This window comes from Helianthus annuus, chromosome 8 (genome assembly GCF_002127325.2).
Source record: "Helianthus annuus cultivar XRQ/B chromosome 8, HanXRQr2.0-SUNRISE, whole genome shotgun sequence".
NCBI lineage: Eukaryota > Viridiplantae > Streptophyta > Magnoliopsida > Asterales > Asteraceae > Helianthus > Helianthus annuus.
Genome location: NC_035440.2, coordinates 23572563 through 23594608, shown reverse-complemented (window position 1 = coordinate 23594608; position 22046 = coordinate 23572563). Strand labels below are relative to the sequence as shown.

Sequence of the window (22046 nt, the reverse complement as noted above, 5' to 3'; positions counted from 1 at the left end):
CTTGTCTCCAAAATAGCTGCCATTACTTAAAATAGACAACAAGTTAAACTATCTGGGGAACACAAAAAGAATGGAGGAGGCAATCAAGGAATTAATAGAAAACCAAAATAAGATGACCTACAGGAAGGCCTAGTACATTATGGGGAGAAGGATGAAGAAGATCAAAGCTTATGTACAAAGAATCCCAAAGGCTCTCCCAAGTCCCACCTTTCAAAATCCCTTAGTTGCTAGTATATCAATACAAGAGAGTATTGACTAGTTTAAAAAGAATGTACCATATCCAGTAAAAAAACTTATACATATTTCAAAACTTGGATGTTTATAACCTGCTGGCAGAAGTAGCCAGTGTCAAGAAGATGATTGATGATCCAATTATAAAAGTTACTCCTCCAAATTGAAAGCTTGGTAGTAAAAGAAAACCAACTCTAGAAGATTATGCAAAGACTTTCAAAATGAAGCAAGAGCTCATCCATGTGAACTAGGCACCAAAGAACTCAATAACAAGATGTGAGAAATCCACACTCTCTAAACAGTATATGGACTATCTAAGTGCAAGAAAGAGAAATTTCCTCCACCACTAACCTGGGAGAACACAAAAATCTATCTTGCTGACAAACAGAAGAAGACTATTGTTGTTCCTTACAACATTCAGGAAATTATCTCTTACGAACCAAAGGTAATGGAAAACTACATGAATAACCTAAAGTAAAAGCACGGTTGTGCCTGTTGGATTCTTTCATTAGATGAGGAAACAAAGTTCATCCTAATTGATTGCATGTCTAATACTACACAGGTGTTCAAAACTTCTGAAGATATTGCTGCAGGAACTTATACAGTTGCCTTGGATGAATCTCCAAAAAAATATCCACAAGATTTACCACATCATTTAGTGGCACATCAAATGGTAACAGTGCCTTCAAGGCCATATTCACCTTCACCATGAAGTCCTAGACTTGCCTCCAATCATCCCTAACCCAAGGATTGTGAGATAGAAAACAATTAAAGACTCTAGGAGAAATCTAGGGGAGATTGTTGGGTTAGGTAAGATCTGATGATGATGAAAGCCAAAATCCAAAGAAAGCATCTTCAGTTCCTGATGGAATAAGGTGGAAGTATTATCAAAGTATCACTAAAAACTACCCAAAACAGTTGGAACAAAACTACTGGGTCAAAGTACTGGAAGACAAAGTACAAGTGCTAAAAAGATAAAGTGTTGGTCAACAAGTCAACAACCGAGTCAACAAATCAAAGTTGAAGACCATAGACTAGTCAACAAGTCAACACATAAGACCAAAGTACTGGAATCCAAAAGTACAAGAATCCTTCCAACAATTTTGGATTCCCAACAGTTTTCCTTGTATTTACAGTAGTTTCATTGTAACAATTATTTTACCCAGCTGTCCAGCAGTTTTGCAAACTACTCGTAGTTACATCATTTAATAGGCTGTTCAGGGTCGCTTTCATGATAACATCACAAGCAGTTCTCTCCTCTTATAAATAGAACAATGATCAATGTAAAATCAAAACTCTGACAACTAAAATTTCCTTTGATCAAAGAATCTAGAGAGAGAAAAGTGGAAGACAAAAGAGAGAGATAGTGCACCTGGTGAGGGGGAGTGAATTGTACCTTGATTGTACTAAAATCAGATTTAATATACTTGAATTAGTTGACAGCCATTTCTCAAATCCAATTATGTATTAATTAATGTGTTTATTATTACTATTTTAATTAATTTCAGAACTCTTTTATCAAAAACACATACAAACACAAACTCTCTGATCCAACAATGCAATATATATGAGAAGGATCCGTTAGGAACCACCCTTTATTGCGAGAACCGCGCGAACCAATGTGAACACAACCAAAAATACCTAAAAATAGCTAAAAAAACACACAAATTTTTTTTAACATTTTTTTTATAAAAAAATCGCTACTTTTAGTAGCAAAAAAAAATTAATTTTTTTTTGGCTACTAAAAGTAGCGATTTTAATGTAAAAAATATTAAAAAAATATTTGTGTGTTTTTTGATTTTTTTTTTAGGTTTTTTGGGGATTTAGTTTTTAGGATTTTAGCTTGGAGGGGTGGAGGGGGGGGGGGGTGGGGTACGTTTTTTTTAGGTTTTTTGGAGGGGTTTAGTTTTTAGCATTTAGCTTGGGGGTTTAGGTTTTTTTGGGGGGAGGGGGTGCGGGTTAGGTTTTTTTAGCTATTTTAGGTTGTGTTCACATTCGTTCTCGCGGTTGTCGCAATAAAGGTGGTTCTCGCATGAAACTTACATATATATATATATATATATATATATATATATATATATATATATATATATATATATATATATATATATTGTTGACGAGGGATGATGAACAGTAACTTTATTTTTATAATAATATATAGCTTTTTATTATTTTATTATTTGATATATTATAATTATATATATATATATATTGTTGACGAGGGATGATGAATATTAATTTTATTGTTATCATAATATATAACTTTTTATTATTTTATTATTTAATATATTATAATAGTTTATTACATATTATATATTTAGTTATTATTTATTGTTGACGAGAGATGATGAATAGTAACTTTATTTTTATAATAATATATAGCATTTTACTGTTTTATTATTTAATATATTATATATATTAATAGAAAGAGCTGATGAATAGTGTTTCACTCTTTTTTTAATATTGATTTTTTCTAATGTTTTATATTATATTGGTTCATTAAATAATTAGATTTTAAACATATTTTTATATAACTTTTAACATATTATTAAAACATCCGTTATCAAACAGGAAACCATAAAAATTAATGTATACTGGTTTTGGTGTTGTTTGGTTCAGTTTGCTACAATATGGTAGCAATACGGTGTCAGTTTATCGAAAGCAAAAACAATAAAAATAAAACCGGTACAGATACAGAAATTTGTCAATCGGTTTCCATATGGTTTGATAGTGGCACGAAGGACCATGAATAGTAAATAAATTTTTAAGTATTTGTTTTAGTTTTGTTAATAGTATTTTACTTTTTATTTAATAAGATACTTTTACTAATAATTAACTTGCGTATGTTAAATTTTAAAAAATGATCCAAAGACGTAACTATGTTTGATTTTTTTCCAATATCCCGATATAAATCTTATTGAAAATGGATGTTGCGCCGCTACCATGCCGAACGGAAAATCAGCTGAATAACATCGGTACCGATATTCATTTTTATGGTTTTTGGTCAATCTTATTGAAATGGATACCGTGTGCTACTGTACCGAACATAAAATTGACCAAACAACATCAGTATTGGTACCGATAAACTAACACCATATCACCACTGTACTGCACTGCACCGAGCCAAACCAAACAACATCGATAGCAGTACCCGTATTCTTTTTTATGGTTTTGGTTTTGATAATATTTCATTTATACAACTCCGTCAGCGAAACAATACCGATACTGCGATCAACTGAACCTATATCATCCAAACAACATCGATACCGGTACCATGTTTGTTTGTTTTTTTTTCGATCGATGTAAAACATGTGATAATTGCTATACTGAATGTTTGTATTGTACTAGTACAAAAACAAACCAAATTGATATCGGCTGAAATGCCGCCGCGAAGCGCGGTGCAAATCAACTAGTTATAATAGTTTAGTATTATATTTACTTTTAATAACATATTTTTAGTTTTTTCCTTTTTAAAAAAATATATATTTCCTTTACCGTTTTTTAGTAATTGTTTTTTTTTCTTTTTATAAAACTTATATTAATTTATAGATTACTTTGATACTTCTTTAATAATTTATGTTGTTTTTTTCTAAAAACTTAAGTACGTAGTTGTACTTAATTTTTTCCCTGACATTCTATTATAAGTTTTGTTAAAAACGAAGTTTTACTCAAAATAAACTATTTATTTAGTATCATAACATGGTACGATGATAAACTAAATCGTTCTAATAGATTGGCTTTCTAAACAACATGCTTTATTTTCAAATCACGTTTGTTTTACATTATCATTTACTCGGTTTCGCTGCAACGACCAACGTAAAAAAAAACTAGTTAACATTATTAATTTGTTGAAACAATGATTATGTTCAAAATGGTTGTGACACTTGGTGATTGCATTTGTTAAAGAAAGACGACGATGTGGGGGTTGGCCATTTAGCGTGTGATTATGGTCGATCGGAAGTGGTTTGTGGTTCGACATGGTGGAGGTGGTTGGTTGATTGTTTAGGACCAGGCTTCCCAGTGGTGGCTGGTCGTTGATTTTCGTTGATTGTTTAGGATCGGGTTTTCTGGTGGTTTGATAGGGTGTTTGTTGGAGACGCCGGTGACTGGAGGTGGAGTGTGGAGGGTGGTGGAGGTGGTGGTGGTGTGTTTGAGATTGTGAAGAAAGCTGGGGAAAAGGGGAGGGGTGGGTAAAAGATGAGTAAAAGTGGGGTGGTTTCTTTTTATATTAGATCATTAATTGCATGTTTATTAATTTTTTTAACAGTAAGGGTATTTTTGTAATTTCAAACACACTTAACGGAGAAAACTAACCCCCATCCACTCCAGGGCCTATTCGAGTAACAAATTGTAGAACCACGGGGACCACCGTTGTAATTTCCAAAAGTTGGGAACTATAGGTGTTATTTTCCAAAACCACGGGGACTATCCTGGCATTTTACTCAAAAAATTACACTACGAATACGGGGTTGAGCCGTATCCCGTGCTACGGCTCATTATACATTGGTTCCGCCCTGTAAGCAATTCAAAATCTCATAAATGATGGAAAAAATTCCAAGTCTAATTCCATTCAAGACCAACCAAACATGCTTTTAAATAAAATAAATTCCAACTCCAACATTAATTCCATTAGATTTAGTAAACTAAACGAGCCCTAAGTGATTGAATTAATTTTTCTTTTTCTTTTCTAAACTAAAAACCATTAAGAATTAGGGTTAGATGACGTTAATGAGATTAAAACCATTTCTTTGAGGTGAGGTGCAATGAAATGGATAAAAGCGAGTTACGTGTGACCTAGATGGAGCTGAAGAGGGTTAAAGTATTAATTCTATTTACATAAAAAGCATGAGAACTCAACCCAAAAGACTAGTCTGGTGGGTGAATTGGTTGCCCATACAACTGATGTAGGACAAGTCCCATACCTTGCAATGGTTTTAGTCCATAACAATCGACTCTCCTTATGGGCCAACGTCCTCGTTGGTTACGGCCATGTTGGACACAATTGGCTCTTTCCAGGCCACCACGCCATGGGCCACCACTCCAAGCCTCATTGGTCACGACCACGTTGGTCACGGGTGGCTCTCTCCAGGCCTGTCACACCCCAACCGATGGTGGAAACATCGGAGTGAGATGAACGAGATTGCTCGAGACTTCATAACACTATTGCGACAATGATTAATAGAAAACTGATTTCATTCCTTGTTAACAAATTGTCACATTACAACAACGAAAGACAAATACAACATTGTTTCAAATACAACAACAATACATGAAGCAAATACAACATTGTTCAAAATGATACAACAACCTACTCTAGTATTTCGAAATGGGTATCTAAAGTATCCCTACTAGATTTCATTATCCTCAACATCATCAACCAACAATATGTTTAAAATACATGGTTCAATACAAAAGTATTGGCGAGTATACAAGTTTAATACATAGCATAAGTATAAAAAGATTTAAGCGAATCCACATGGAAAACTTAGTTATCAAGATTAATGTAAAACTAGCATGCGAATATTCAAGCCAATCCTCTGATTACCGCAAGTATTAAACTTAACATGACCACAAGACTACGGGCGGTGCGTTAATCTTATAGCACTATACATGTTAAGGGGAGGCCCATACGAAGTTAATGACAAGTTTATCACATAAGAATGCTCCAGAAACACGAATCAAGTATAGCATATTAGCGTGCATGTATTGGATTGTTGTGTGTTTATATAAAAGTCTTAGTGTGTAACGCCCTGCTTATTTGTACTTTCCATTTATAGCAAGTCTTGTTTGTACTTCCATTTTTGGAAACCTTGTACTCTTGTAATCGTTCTTTCTTTGTAATCGTTGTAAACTCGAGACTTGAATCATGAATGAAAACTTGCATTCTTTAAATACTTGTTATACATACTTCATGCATAATTATACATTTGATGGTGAAACAATTTGATACTTACTCGTGATGCTTACAAACGTACGTTGGATTCATAAATACGTGACATACATGCTTCATACTATGCTTACATACAAATTCTATACTTAAACATGCACATTCATACACTTATGCAACTTTTAGAACATGTTACATATGCTTAGGAACCTTAAATAAGTCACAAAACCTGTCCTAAATGACATTGGGATATGTTGCAAAACAATAAAACACAAAATAAAAAAAATTGTGCTTCTGGCTGGGCTTTACGGACCGCAAGACACCCCTTACGGTCCGTAAGGGGGTCTGGCGGGATAGCAGCTCAAATCCTCCGCGTTTATGCATGAAATCCCAAGTTTTCTCCTCCTCCAATCAGCTCTAAACCTCCATTAAACACCTCCAATCAACCCTAAACTCATCCCCTATAAATACCCACCTTCTCCAAGCACTTAGACATTTTCAACACTCTCAAATCTCTCCAAAATCACTCTCAAGTTCTTGCAAAATTCAGAAATTCGGACAGATTCATACCTTCATACAAAAGTGAGCATAACTTGCTCAAAACTCAACCAAATTATTTGATTCTTCTTCCTACTTGCTTGGATAATCATGGGGTTTGATTCCTTGATCTCTCCTTGGAGAAATCAGACTGGAATTGCCGTAAAAATGTCCATAAACTTTCTGTTGTGTTTTTAATTCTTTCAAAACTTGTTTAAACTTATCATACTTGAGTCTAACTCATCTCAAACCTATGTCCTAATGCTTACAAACCATTTTATGGTTGGTTAAGCTTAAAAACAAGGTTGATACATACAACATCAGAGGTTAAACCTCAAATAAATTCCATTTTGATTAGGGTTTTTAACTCACAAGTCATGTTCAAGCTTCAAACTTGATATAGGAGTTATTATGGAACAATTTTGGTTTTTCCAACATAAAATCCCCACATGATTTGATGATTTCTCATAGCTTAGATTGTTTACATTCTTATAGTAATCCTAGTTCATGACCCTCCTTGTTTGTTGTTACAACAAGTGTAGTGGTGAACATATACAGGGTGTCTAAATGGAAGCTTATTCTTCCTACCTCCTACATGACTTCTATGACACGATTTGAGGTACCTAAATGAAGATGTAATCTTCTACCTCATGCTTGATATACTTGAACATTTGGACTTAATAATATATACTATATAACCTAAATAACATCTATGTACATTCGAACCTTTGATGTTGAATCCATATTCATTTGTCAAAGTAGTAGAATATCATCTAAGGCTAAACCTTGTTATGATTCTTATGAGTGTTCAACTCATGAAATCATTATAACCCTTGTGGTTACCAAGTGTCATACAAGTGTTGCGCATTAAGGATGATTATTTTTATATAATACTTTCATATCATTTTTAATTCCGAATCCTTAAAAGTCTTCCGAATTTCCCAAACTCATACACTTTGTTCCTTTGTGTAGAAGGACAAGGTGCTCCAACTAGCTAATTCAACAACCAACTTACTCTCAGATTCTCGAGTTCAAGACTTGCAAAACTGTGAGTATACTCGTATCCCCTCTTTTACTTTTACCACTTTTGGGGTGTAACATGTTTACTTATCAAAACTTACACATGAACATTTTGCTTAAACACATGAACATTCCTATAACATGCTTGTATACGTGATTGCTTGATACTTTAAACTTGGGTTGAGGACATTATGTGTTAAACTTATCAATAACTTCGTACGAGCCAAACCATGACATATGTAGCGCTATAGGATTAACGACCCGCCCGTAGACTTGTGGTTATGTCATCAGCATATTGTGTTTTGTTATTGGTTTGATATGTTAGACACATGCCAATTTTATTGTTTATCTTGAATCACATGCTTGCTATGAGGAATTGTTCGAAACTTATCTTTTGTTATGTACGTACCAAACTTGTATACTCGCCTTTGCTTTTGCATTGAACTTTATTTAAAACATGTTACAGGTTGATGATGACGATGCTATGAAAAGAAGTAGCGTTGATGACTAGATACACATATAGACGTTTAGGTTTAATATGTTGTATCAATTTTGCTTATGTTGTTATGTACTTCTTTTGAACTTGTTGTATTTGAATTTCTTGTAATGTTGACAATTACTTTATGAAATGAAATCGGTTTATTAAATATTATCACAAATAGCGTTATGATGTCTCTAGCAATCTTCACACTTCGTCTCATCCCGATGTTTCCGCCATTGGTTCGGGTGTGACAGATTGGTATCAGAGCCATAACTATAGGGAATTAGGTAGAATTTCCATGTTCGACCTAGTCTATAGTAGGAACCATATTTTTGACCATTCTTGTTATATGCTTAAAATGTCATTCTTCCTACTTTGCTTCTTCCTCTTCTTTTTGGTCTTAATACTTACATAATGTCTTTCCTAAGACATTTTACACTATACACTTGAAGACTTGAAGACACTCTTTATACAAAGAGACGAGTTTACCAAAATAGGCGTGAAACCCACAATTTGGTGAACGACTCTCATTCCGCTTATTCTTATTTTGCACGAAATTTCGCCATTTAGCTAGGAGTGAAATCCACATCTAAATGGTAAATTTCCAATTCAACTCTAGTGGACCCTCGTTAAAGTGTCGAAATTTATTTTGACCCGACGAGTACTAACCACATCAGGGTACGAAATCTTCAAGTTAGGGGGTGAAACCCGCACCTTGTCGATTAAGTCCCACTCCTCGATTTTCGATCTCGCTAAAGTCCCGATTGTTTCAATCGATTAGAGACGTGTAGTAACTAGAAGGGTAAGATACCGTTAATCGCTTCTCGACGAGAGTATCTTACCTATAGGCCAAAGCACGTTTTCTCTAATTCGAAAGGACTTTCGACCCACTTTGGAATAGTCGACGTTTCTCTACCCGAAACAATCCCATGTTTTATTGAGCCTCTCTTTTATGTATCTCAATTTACATGTGATTTTATACTTGAACGTTCGTTCATTTCAAACTTTTAAACTCATTTCGCACATCATCGCAATAAAAACAATAATAATCCTCGTGAACAAACTAAATTTATACTCCTTATACGCATTCATACATGCTATACTTGTTGAATACATGTTGGAAACTTATACTTTATGTGAACTTTACATGATACATGAACTCTTACATGCTTTTACGTGCTAAAACCTTGCTTTAAAATTTATGATTCAAGTCTCATCCTTTTCTTTCTTTCAAAACTTCTAGATGGCATCTCCAAACTCATCGAAGAAGACCAAGTCAAAGAAAGGTTCCAACAGCGAATCCATCTCCAAACAAAAGTTAGTTGGGCTCATTGCTGAATAAATGGCTGACCAAATGGCTCGAGATATACCCGACATCGTTAGCCGCATTCAAACCGACCTCAATTCCCCTCATGGTTCAGTGGACTCCAAGGTGGATAAACCCAAGGCACCTTTCCTCTTCAAAAAATTCATGGCTTGCAAACCATTAGAATTTACTGGAAAAGATAGTGCTACCGCACTACTCTCCTGGTTTGATGCCATGGAAATCACCTTCCGTCAAAGTGATTGTCCTGACGACCTTCGCACCCAAAATGCCACAGGGGTATTCCGATCAAGGGCTCTTGATTGGTGTACCTCTGAACGAGGTATAATGGGGGAGGACGCCGCTCACGCGTTGCCATGGACCGAATTGAAAAGAATCATGAAAAAGGAGTTTTGCCTGCCGCATGAGATAAGGAAGTTAGAGAGTGAGTTTTGGTACCTAAAGCAAGTGGGTGACGACAATGATGGTTTAACCCTTCGTTTCAAACAACTTAGCATCCTGTGTCCTAGCTAAGTTGATACTCCTGAAAAAGCCATCAACAAATACATCCACTGTTGCCCTGATTCATTCATGAACCTCATGGAAGCTGCTAGCCCAACCACTATCGAGGAAACCTATCGTTTAGCTGCTCGTTTGAACAGTAACCATGTCATGCATAAAAATACCTCGAAAACCCCATTGAAAACCGCCCATCAAGCCACCGTTGAACCCACTAACGAACCATCTAAGAAAACCGAGGCAAGAAGCGGAAGGCTTCAAGCCAAAATTGCGCGGTTGTCACTTCGCCAAACCCACAACCCCTAGAAGCCATGCCTGCTATTGCCAACGATGAAACTCCACTCAGGGATTATACTGGAACGCAACCTAAGTGTGGTCAATGTCAGTACCATCACCCTCCAAATGTTCAGTGTCGAAAGTGCGCCAAGTGTGGCCGATATGGGCATACTTCTCAATACTGCCGCATCTCGCCTCAGGCCTATCAAAACCAAGCCCTATTAGCTCCAAATCAAGTCGCTCCTGTGCGAGCATGTTTCACGTGTGGTGATACCAACTATATGGCCAACGTCTGCCCTCAACGACACCAGCTGCAACAGCAGCAACCACAACCACAGCCACAACAACAGCAGCACAGGCCCAACAACCTGCTAGGGGTCGAGCTTTTGTCATCACTGCTGCTCAGGCTCAAAACGTGAATGATGTCATTACTGGTACGTTCCTTGTGAACCATGTTTATGCTTCTTGTCTATTTGATATTGGCGTCGATAAGAGTTTTGTGTCATTAGAATTCGAATCCTTGCTTAAGTGTAAACGCTCTAAGTTGCCAAAATCTTTCACTGTCGAAGTCGCTAATGGTAAAGCCGTCACTGTCGATTCCGTTCTTTCCAATTGTTCTTTGATCCTCAATGATCATACGTTCTCGATTAACCTCATACCCATGCAAATGGGTAGTTTCGACGTCATAGTAGGTATGGACTGGCTTAGGCGAGTTTGTGCTGAAGTTGTTTGTTCTGAAAAGTTCATCCTCCTTCCCCTTACAAACGGTGATTCCCTACACGTGTATGGTGAGAAACCTTCTCAAGGTCTCAAGCTTATGTCGTGTATCCAAGCGAACAAATGCTTACGCAAGGGTACTTTCGCCTTTCTCGCCCACATTGTGGAAAAGAAGGTCAAAAGCCCAAGCATAAGTGACGTTCCCGTCGTACGTGATTTTCTCGATGTATTTCCTGACGATCTTCCTGGTCCGCCTCCTGCTCGTTCTGTCGATTTTCGCATCGATTTAGTGCCTGGCGCTACGCCTGTCGCTAAGTCTCCTTATCGTTTAGCACCCTCTGAGATGCAAGAGCTCTCGAGTTAACTCCAAAAGTCTCTTGATAAAGGCTTTATACGCCCTAGTACTTCTCCTTGGGGCGCTCCCGTTTTGTTTGCCAAAAAGTAAGATGGGTCTTTCCGTATGTGTATTGACTATCGTGAGCTCAATAAGCTTACTATCAAGAACCGATACCCTCTTCCTCGCATCGATGACCTCTTCGATCAATTGCAAGGCGCGACCTGCTTTTCAAAGATCGATCTTCGTTCTGGGTATCATCAACTTCGAGTTCTCGAAGAAGATGTGCCTAAAACCGCCTTCCGTACACGTTATGGTCATTACGAGTTCGTGGTCATGCCCTGTGGTTTGACAAATGCGCCTGTTGTATTCATGGATTTGATGAACCGCGTGTGCAAAGCGTACTTGGACAGTTTTGTGATCGTTTTCATCGACGATATTCTCATCTATTCCAAGACACAAGAAGAGCATAAGCGACACTTGCGTCTTATCCTTGAACTTCTTCGTGCTGAACGTCTATACGCCAAATTCTCCAAGTGTGAATTTTGGTTAAAAGAGGTTCAATTCCTTGGTCATACTGTCAACGAACTTGGTATTCACGTTGACCCCGCTAAAATTGAAGCTGTGAAGAATTGGATCACACCTAAATCTCCGTCCGAAATTCGTTCGTTTCTTGGTCTTGCTGGTTACTATCGTCGCTTTATCTCCGAATTTTCGAAAATCGCCGTTCCTTTGACCTCCTTGACTCAAAAAGAGAAACCTTTTGTTTGGGATTCCGAGCAAGAGGAGTCTTTTCAAACGCTCAAGGACATGCTATGCAATGCTCCTATCCTCACACTTCCTGATGGAAACGACGACTTCATCGTATATTGCGATGCTTCCCGCCTTGGCCGTGGTTGTGTGCTTATGTGACGAGAGAAGGTTATCGCTTATGCGTCAAGGCAACTCAAAATACATGAGAAAAACTATACTACTCACGACCTTGAACTTGGCGAAGTTGTTTTTGCGTTGAAGATTTGGCGACACTATCTTTATGGTACTAAGTGTGTGGTCTTCACCGACCATAGGAGCCTTCAACATATCTTTGACCAAAAGGAACTGAACAAGCGTCAACGTCGTTGGGTGGAACTATTAAACGACTACGACTGCAAAATCAAATACCATCCAGGTAAAGCGAATGTAGTAGCCGACGCTCTTAGTCGTAAAAACTCACGTCAAAAGTATCCATTGTTTCCAACTCGTCCATGATCTTCAGAATCGCATACGTAACGCTCAATATACATCTGTTAATGAGGGTAACCTCTACAACGAGATGCAATGTGGTGCTGAAGAAAGTCTCGTGTCCAAATCTGATGGTATTTTATACTATCTCGATCGTATCTGGATTCCTAATCGTGATAATCTTCGCAAGTTCCTAATGAAGAAGGCCCATAATACGAAGTATTCTATTCACCCTGGTGCCGACAAGATGTACCATGATATGCGTACATCCTATTGGTGGTCTGGAATGAAGAAGGATATAGCCACTTTCGTCTCGAAATGTCTCACATGTTCCAAGGTGAAAGCTGAACATCAACGTCCCTCTGGCTTACTCGAACAACCAAGAATTCCTATCTGGAAATGGGATAGCATTGCCATGGATTTCATCACTAAGCTTCCATGCACTACTGCTGGTCATGACAGTATTTGGGTGATCGTTGATCGATTGACCAAATCAGCTCACTTCATACCCATTCGTGAAGATTTCAAAGTCGAGAAATTGGCTAAAGTCCACACTAAGGAGATAATCTGTCGTCATGGTATTCCCATTGACATCATTTCCGATCGTGATACTCGTTTTACGTCTCGCCTTTGGCAAACTTTTCAATCTGCTATGGGTACTGAACTTAACCTTAGCACTGCCTTCCATCCACAAACAGATGGTCAAACCGAGCGTACTATCCAAACCTTGGAGGATATGCTTCGTTCATGCGTAATATATTTTGGTGGCAACTGGGATACACACTTGCCTTTGGTCGAATTCTCGTACAATAACAGTTATCACGCGAGTATTCAAATGGCACCTTTTGAAGCATTGTACGGTCGCAAGTGTCGTTCGCCTATTTGTTGGCACGAGATTGGTGAAGCTCAAATCACTGGTCCCGAGCTTATACAACAGACGACGGACAAGATTTTACAGGTTCGAGACAACTTATTGAAGGCCAGGAACCGACAAAAGAGTTACGCTGACAAGCGTCGCAAACCTTTGGAATTCGAGACAGGTGACTTCGTGCTTCTCAAGGTATCCCCTTGGAAAGGCGTGGTTCGATTTGGCAAGAAAGGGAAACTCGCACCTCGCTACGTTGGTCCTTTCAAAATTCTCGAAAGGATTGGCAAGGTTGCGTATAGACTGGACCTGCCTAAAGAACTCAACAATGTACACCCTGTCTTCCACGTATCCAACTTGAAGAAGTGTCTAGCTGACGAAGGACTTCACGTTCCTCTCGAAGACTTGCAAGTCAACAAAACGCTTCACTTCGTGGAAAAACCGGTCGAAATCATGGACCGAGGAACCAAGCAATTAAGGCGCAGTCGAATTCCTATTGTCAAGGTTCGATGGGAAGGAAAACGTGGCGCTGAATTTACTTGGGAACTCGAAATTCCCTAAAGGAGGGGAGACTGTAACGTCCTGCTTATTTGTACTTTCCATTTATAGCAAGTCTTCTTTGTACTTCCATTTTTGGAAACCTTGTACTCTTGTAATCGTTCTTTCTTTGTAATCGTTGTAAACTTGAGACTTGAATCATGAATGAAAACTTGCATTCTTTAAATACTTGTTATACATACTTCATGCATAATTATACATTTGATGGTGAAACAATTTGATACTTACTCGTGATGCTTACAAACGTACGTTGGATTCATAAATACGTGACATACATGCTTCATACTATGCTTGCATACAAATTCTATACTTAAACATGCACATTCATACACTTATGCAACTTTTAGAACATGTTACATATGCTTAGGAACCTTAAATAAGTCACAAAACCCATCCTAAATGACATTGGGATATGTTGCAACACAATAAAACGCAAAATAAAAAAATTTGTGCTTCTGGCTGGGCTTTACGGACCGCAAGACACCCCTTACGGTCCGTAAGGGGGTCTAGCGGGATAGCAGCTCATACAAGTGTCATACAAGTGTTGCGCATTAAGGATGATTATTTTATATAATACTTTCATATCATTTTTAATTCCGAATCCTTAAAAGTCTTCCGAATTTCCCAAACTCATACACTTTGTTCCTTTGTGTAGAAGGACAAGGTGCTCCAACTAGCTAATTCAATAACCAACTTACTCTTAGATTCTCGAGTTCAAGACTTGCAAAACCGTGAGTATATTCGTATCCCCTCTTTTACTTTTACCACTTTTGGGGTGTAACATGTTTACTTATCAAAACTTACACCTGAACATTTTGCTTAAACACATGAACATTCCTATAACATGCTTGTATACGTGATTGCTTGACACTTTAAACTTGGGTTGAGGACATTATGTGTTAAACTTATCATTAACTTCGTATGAGCCAAACCATGACATATGTAGCGCTATAGGATTAACGACCCGCCCGTAGACTTGTGGTTGTGTCATGAGCATATTGCGTTTCATTATTGGTTTGATATGTTAGACACATGCCAATATTATTGTTTATCTTGAATCACATGCTTGCTATGAGGAATTGTTCGAAACTTATCTTTTGTTATGTACGTACCAAACTTGTATACTCGCCTTTGCTTTTGTATTGAACTTTATTTTAAAACATGTTACAGGTTGATGATGACGATGCTATGAAAAGAAGTAGCGTTGTTGACTAGATACACATATAGACGTTTAGGTTTAATATGTTGTATCAATTTTGCTTATGTTGTTATGTACTTCTTTTGAACGTGTTGTATTTGAATTTCTTGTAATGTTGACAATTACTTTATGAAATGAAATCGGTTTATTAAATATTGTCACAAATAGCGTTATGATGTCTCTAGCAATCTTCACACTTCGTCTCATCCCGATGTTTCCGCCATTGGTTGGGGTGTGACAAAGTGTAACTGTGTAGTTTTAATAGTAAACATATTGCACCCAAAGTGTGAAAAGTAAAAAGGGCGTTCGAGTATACTCACGGTTTTGCTAATTATTCTTTAGTTAATCCCGCGAGAGTTGAGTCGTTGACGAGAGCTGGAACACCAAGGTTACCCTACAGGGGTAAGCGAAGGTACGAGTTGGTGGAGATTAAATGGAGGATTTGGATTTGGAAGTAAAGTACTTAGTATATAGTATGAAAGTATACCTTAAGCACAAAATATATTATGTCTAAGCACTCGTTAAGACACTGAGTTTCTATGATTTCACGGGTCCTGATTTGCCTGTCAAAATTAGTAACGAGGAACGTGGAAAGAGAATAAACGGAAACCGAAACAACACAAATTGTTCGGGCGAATGGACAGTTCGCACGACAGTAAACCTTTCGCGCGAAAGGGGTTACCTTTCGTGCGACAAGGACCTGTTTGGTGTGAATCGAACTTTGTTTCGAACGTTTTAACCATTAATTGGCTATGTTTGTGAGTTTAGTAATATTACAGGCTATAGTATATAGTATAGTAATAGTCCAGAATGTTCATAGAAGTCATGCTTGGAAGTAATAACCTCGTTAGAGTTCACCAAAGCACAAGTTAGTTAACTAAGTTAACTAACCGGTTAGTTCGTGAATATAGAATGTAAAGGACAGGAAGTAAATAACCAAACAACCAAACAAGAACATCCCGGGTGTGTCGGCTGGATGGGGTTAACTTATTCTAGGTCTAGGAGATTGTTTGGGTGTTCGTTTTACAAGTTCAAGTGAGGTGGTGGAACTAGACTGGAAGCCAAGGCTTCCACGGTTCACACACCGTTTCCTCAGAATCGTTCATATTGAGAAATGAAGATCTGATTAACATTCATCACTTAGAAAATGTCGGAACAAGGTGAAACATCACCTTTCGTACGAGAGGATGTCCCTGTCACGTGAAAGGGGTATCCTTTCGTGTGACTGGACTACCTTTCGTACGAGAGGCTCTGTTTCGAGGCGAAAACAGTTCGGTTTTGTTTGAACTGTTCACCTTCTTGGTTGGAATTGACCCTAACACTAACCCACAGCTATGAACTTAGCTTGTGAGCTTGGTGAGTCAATGATTCTGCCAAGTTCGAAATCAGAATGTTTATTTTATAAAGTTTGAAAGATAAGCTCCAATCCTTTTAGCTTGGTTCTCAACATAATGAGAGTCGTTATCAGATTTCCAAGGCAAATCTGAGAAACCAAGTGTTAAGATCACAGAAATATATAAAAGTTTAGAAAAGTAGAAGGAAAATAAGAAGAATTAAAGTGTTAGTGAGCTTTGAACTCACTTGGGACGATTCTGGAAGTAGCTCAGCTGAAATGTTCGAGTTTAGTAAGAGATAGAGAATTTTGGAGTTGTGGAAGGTGAGTAATAAAGTTGTGGGTTCGTATTTATATGTTGGAATTGATTTAGAGCGAAAGGAATTTCGGGCGGCAGGGTGCCTCTCGTGCGAAAGAGGAGCCTTTCGCACGAAAGGGTTATTCTCTTTTGCACGAAAATTCAAGTTCGTCGATTTTGCGCGGTCTGACTGTTTTAAGCATTTTAAACATGTAAGTGCAATGCATAAGTGTAATGTATGAATACGTGAATGTATAAATGAATTTTTTACATGTATAAACAAGTATGGATTTGCATATAATTGTATCAAGTATGCACATATATGAACGTATCACAAGTATTTACGTATTATGTATAACAAGATGTATAGAAATAAAAACCCCTTAAACCTTTGAAACCGACCCTTAAGAAAAAGTTATATTACAATTTATAAAAAAAAATATAATAATATAACACTAATTAATTTATGTAAATTATAGTTAAGATTTAAGAAGCCCATTACAATTTACAAAATGCCAATCCATTTACAAATTACCTCATTTCCATTGTCCAAGCCCATTAACCCAACCCAATTACCCATTATTTTAAACTTAATAAAAAATACTACGGCTTTTAACTTCTCGCCCAAATCCCAATTCGGCCCATAGCCCACTCCTCGGTGTTTCATACTGCCCAACCACGTCCCGCGTCCGACCATAATTCTAATGGTGATCGCCCCCCTTTCAACCAAGGTATGATTTATTTCACCCGTTGTTATTTTATTTATTTATTTATTGATTAGGGAGAATATGATATTTAGAATTAGTTAATGTTATAGTTTGAAACTTTCTTTGTTTACGTCAGTAGAATTAGATTTAATAATTGTTTAAAGCTTTGTTTTTATGTTATTAGAATTTAGATTGAAAACTAGAGTTTAATAACTGAAATTGTAATATTGTGTAAGTTGGTTAGTAATGATTTATTGATTATGTGAACTAGAACCAAGATTGAAAAGAGAAATTAACACGTTGTTTGAAACTCTTTTTGTTTGTGGATTAGCCCTCGAAACACAATACAAATGAATAGGGGCCTGCAATCCTTAAAAAAATATTATAAAGATATAAGGACCAGATATGAAGCATCTTTTTTTCAAATTTTAAAAGTTAAGGATAAGAAATGGTTAGTGGGTAAGTTTACGGATTCATACATGTAACACCCCAAAAATTTGCAATTTATTTTGTTACCTAAAATGTCTAGTCATGTTATATTTAACCTAGTTAAATACATATGTTAGTAACTCAATTAGAAGGAAACTTATGTGACAAATAAACAACAATACTAACTAGAGGGGGTAAACTTGTAAAAAGGAAAGGAAGTTTTAATTTAATAAGTAAAACACAAAACACACACCTTGTGTGTGTTCTGTGGATCGACCAGAGCCAAAGGAGGGCCAAGAGAAACCCTAACTTCATAAGATTCTCAAAATTAGAAGGAAATTAAGAGCTCTAATGGATGCATGAACCCTAAACTCGAATAATCAAAGCTTGTTCAACGATTGGTAAGTCGAAAATTCTGTTTTGATGATTTGTAGAAAGTGGGTTTCAACCCAATCTTGTAGTAGTGATGTGAATAATTGTGTAGTTGTGAGTTAGGATTTCACAATAGTACAAGGAATTTGTTTGATTTTAGTTAATCGGATGGTGTGAAGCATAAACCCACTTGAATTAGGAAGATAATGAAGAACAAGAATGAAATTATGTGCAAAATTATTGTAATGGTTAGTATGAGAATTGTTATTGAAGAATTAATGATAGTTAAAAACTGATTTGGAATGATGGTTGTGGGAAATTTTGGTTGATCTTGATAATCTAAGAATGAACTAGTAGAATTATGCTTTGAACACTTGTACCTTATGCTTCGTTGATGTTATGCACGCCAAGTGTTTGATGAAATGCTTTAATGAAGATGTTAGCCTTGTTAGTTATAAACTTTATGTGAATTGAATGTGTTTTTGAAGTAAGTGTAGATTGTATGATGTCTTATCAATTGGTGTGTGTAAACGGGTATAAGACCTAAATTAAAGTATGAATGGTTATGTATAGGTGTTAAGGAAGAAAGTTCAAGTCAAGCGAAGCTACAAGGGAATCAAGATCGAGGTACGCTACTTGTACAACTCATGGTTTTATTATGTTATCGTTTTACTATATGATGTTGTATTTGAGTTAATCATAACGATTACCATGTGTAGGACCCTTTATGGGTCGAATACGACGAATTAAAATGCAAGAGAAAGAATGTGTGTAGACCCTTTTATGAACGAGTTAAAAGAATAGGATGTAAGAATGAAATGAATGGTATGATGTTCCATTTGGAACAAACTTATGTGCAAGAATGATGATATTAAGGTATTTAGTAATTTACAAGTTTGCGGATGTCATAACAACTATAAATCCGTGAGTTGAAATCTTGAGTTAAAAGAAAGAATTTTAGTTCTAATGAAGTTTATTTTGTTGTGGCGATGTAGGTAAATCTCAAGTTTAGCTATCAAGCTTCGCCCGGTTCGAACACACTTCAAGCCCGTCATGCGTTCCGCAACTTTTGTAAAGAAGACAATGTCAATATATTTTGTCTCTTTAGTTTATGTCTAGTAGTTAAAAACTTAAGTCCTATCTTGTTTGCCTTTTTGAAAACTTAGTCGGTTGTAAGTACTTTAACTTGATGGTTCCGTATGTGAAACAAGGTTCGTTTTGATGTGGTATATTATGTCTTTTGAAACGTAGCGTATTTTAAATGATATTTTGAAGGTGAAAAACAAGGGGCCGCTCGTTTTACAAACGGGTCATGCCCAAATTTCGTTAGATATAGTATGTCGTTTAAATTTAAACGAAAAAAGTTTTGGGCGTTACAATACAATCATGAGATAACCATTACTTTAACCAAAGTGATGAAAGATCGGTCTCATAAGAACTCTCACCCATTCAGTTTTCGAATTTTAAAATTTTATCCAGACATACATTTTGTTAAAATATTCACACATTTGCAGGTTTACTTATTTATGATGCCATTAAGCAATGGACTACTTATATCTAAACCACAGTTCACAATGAGACTAGAACCCTTACCTACTTGAGAATGAATATATTTACTATGCGCTGCAATTCTTGACACGACCCTACCATGACACAATAAAACAAGTTTGGGTCGGCTAACATGACCTGTTTAAAAAAAAATAGGTGATGTTCATGTTGACGTCTTTTAAAAACAAGTTAGGGTTGGGTTGATTCATCTAACCCGACCCAATCCAACACGCTACGAACCAAAAAAAAGTTATTATATAGCTATGGGTTTACAATCCTTAAAAGTTTTTCGCACTCCTAGAAAAAAATTATTGGGTCGGCCAATGAATTTATATCATTACTTTAGTTCTTTTTTTTTTTTTTTTTGAAAAATAGGTTTACATTGGTAGTCCATTAGCAAAGGCAAAACCTTTAAACACCTTGGGAGGGGTAGGTCTTGAGTTCAAATCCCACAAACGACATAAATTAGAGAAAATTTGCCGTTCAAAAAAAAATCACCTTTTCAAATAGTAGAGAAAATTATATAGCTAATTCAAAGATTGTATAATATAGTTTCACACATACCTTACTTTGTTATGTCAGTACTAATTATAATAAACAACATACCTCTTTATAGTCTTCACGTAAATATAAATTTATAAGTTCCCCAAGCCCATAACTTAGAGGTTCTATTCTATATAATGGCTAAAGGACTTCCATTTCTCCAATAACTTGTTATCAAAATGACCTGCATGTGAGTATGTGACAGAGATCGAAAAATTGGTGGACTCATAAGGGTTGTAAATATATTTAAAAAGGTTAATTGATGGGTTAGGTTAAGCTTCTGTTTTATTTATTTGTTTAATTTTAAAGTACATAACTTGTTAAAAGTTATTTAAAAAATGTTACAACTATAATTATTTAAACTTCTAATAATGCAATTTAAGATGTTCGCTACTAGAAAACTTATTTTTATTATTGTCCGTCAATCCAATGTGTTAGTGACTACCTACAAAGAAAAGGAAACCAAAAAATGAAACTTATGGTGTTGATTCTTCACCAATAAGCCATTGATGATCTTTGTTAATATCCAATTATCCATCGGTATTCTATCTGTGTTCAATCAGGGAATTTACATTTGATGATCTGTGGGTGATGTCTTTACTCACGCCTGGTGGTCTCGGAAACTTCTTGCCGCATAACCGTGGTTCGTATCATCACCTTGCAACGGATAAGCGATTAATCTGACCGTCACTAAAAGTTCCTTGATTTGTAATGGTTACGTTTATTAACGTATTTTAAAAGACTTTTAACTGATTAATTGATCACTAAAGTAAATAAAAAATTGAACGGATCTATTTTATGTAAAAGCTAGTTTAAATATATGACTTAAGAAAAATCGGTAGATCTTCATTTATGAAATAAATCATTTTACTCTCTCACTTTTAAGTAATCAATCATGAGAATAAAGGCCAAAAATAAAGTTGAGTAAGAGACACACTTTGTTGTTTTGCTTCAATATGCAAAAAGGTATCTCCCTAACTTTTCACCTTTCTTGGATATTAGTTTTCCTTTTTTTGGTTCAAGAGTCTTCCTTCCTTGGTATGCTTTTTATTCTTTATACTGTGGGTTCTCTCACTCACTTATCTTTTTTTTCTATCTCTCTCTCTTACTATATATAGGAAGAAAAACCATTTAAGTTAAAAAAAAAACTCAAAAAGCCTTTATAAAAACATATGTAATATTTTTATTTATATAAAAAACAGGGAATGTAACACAAATATTTTAGAATATTTTTGTAAAAAAAAAGCGTCGAGTAGTTTTTTTTAAATGTTAAAAAATTCACGTTACTTATTATATATGTCTAAAAAAATGTAACATGCACATTTTGAACATTTAAACAAAAACTAGTCATAAGTTTTTACATTTTTTTATAAAAATGTTACATAGGGTTTTCTAGGGTTTTTTTTTTTCTAATTCAAGTGGGTTTTCGTTTTATTCTTCGATCCACCTTTTATATATATATATATATATATATATATATATATATATATATATATATATATATATATATATATATATATATATATATATATATATATATATGTGTGTGTGTATGGTCTATTGATAAAATATTTATTTGCGTATTACCTATATAATAATGTTTAAAAATCACAATAGATGTGAACTGAATAACAATTATATTTACTTCTTCCTGATTGTTGATATCATT

The 22046-nt window shown here is 35.9% G+C and overlaps 1 long non-coding RNA gene across 1 annotated transcript; it reads left to right on the top strand.

The window, feature by feature from the left end:
• Positions 1-18167: 18167 nt before the first annotated feature.
• Positions 18168-19515, top strand: LOC110870950. Its single transcript, XR_002553369.2, has 3 exons — positions 18168-18315; positions 18860-18913; positions 19282-19515. It is a non-coding gene; the product is annotated as an uncharacterized LOC110870950 (long non-coding RNA).
• The last annotated feature ends 2531 nt before the right edge of the window (positions 19516-22046 follow it).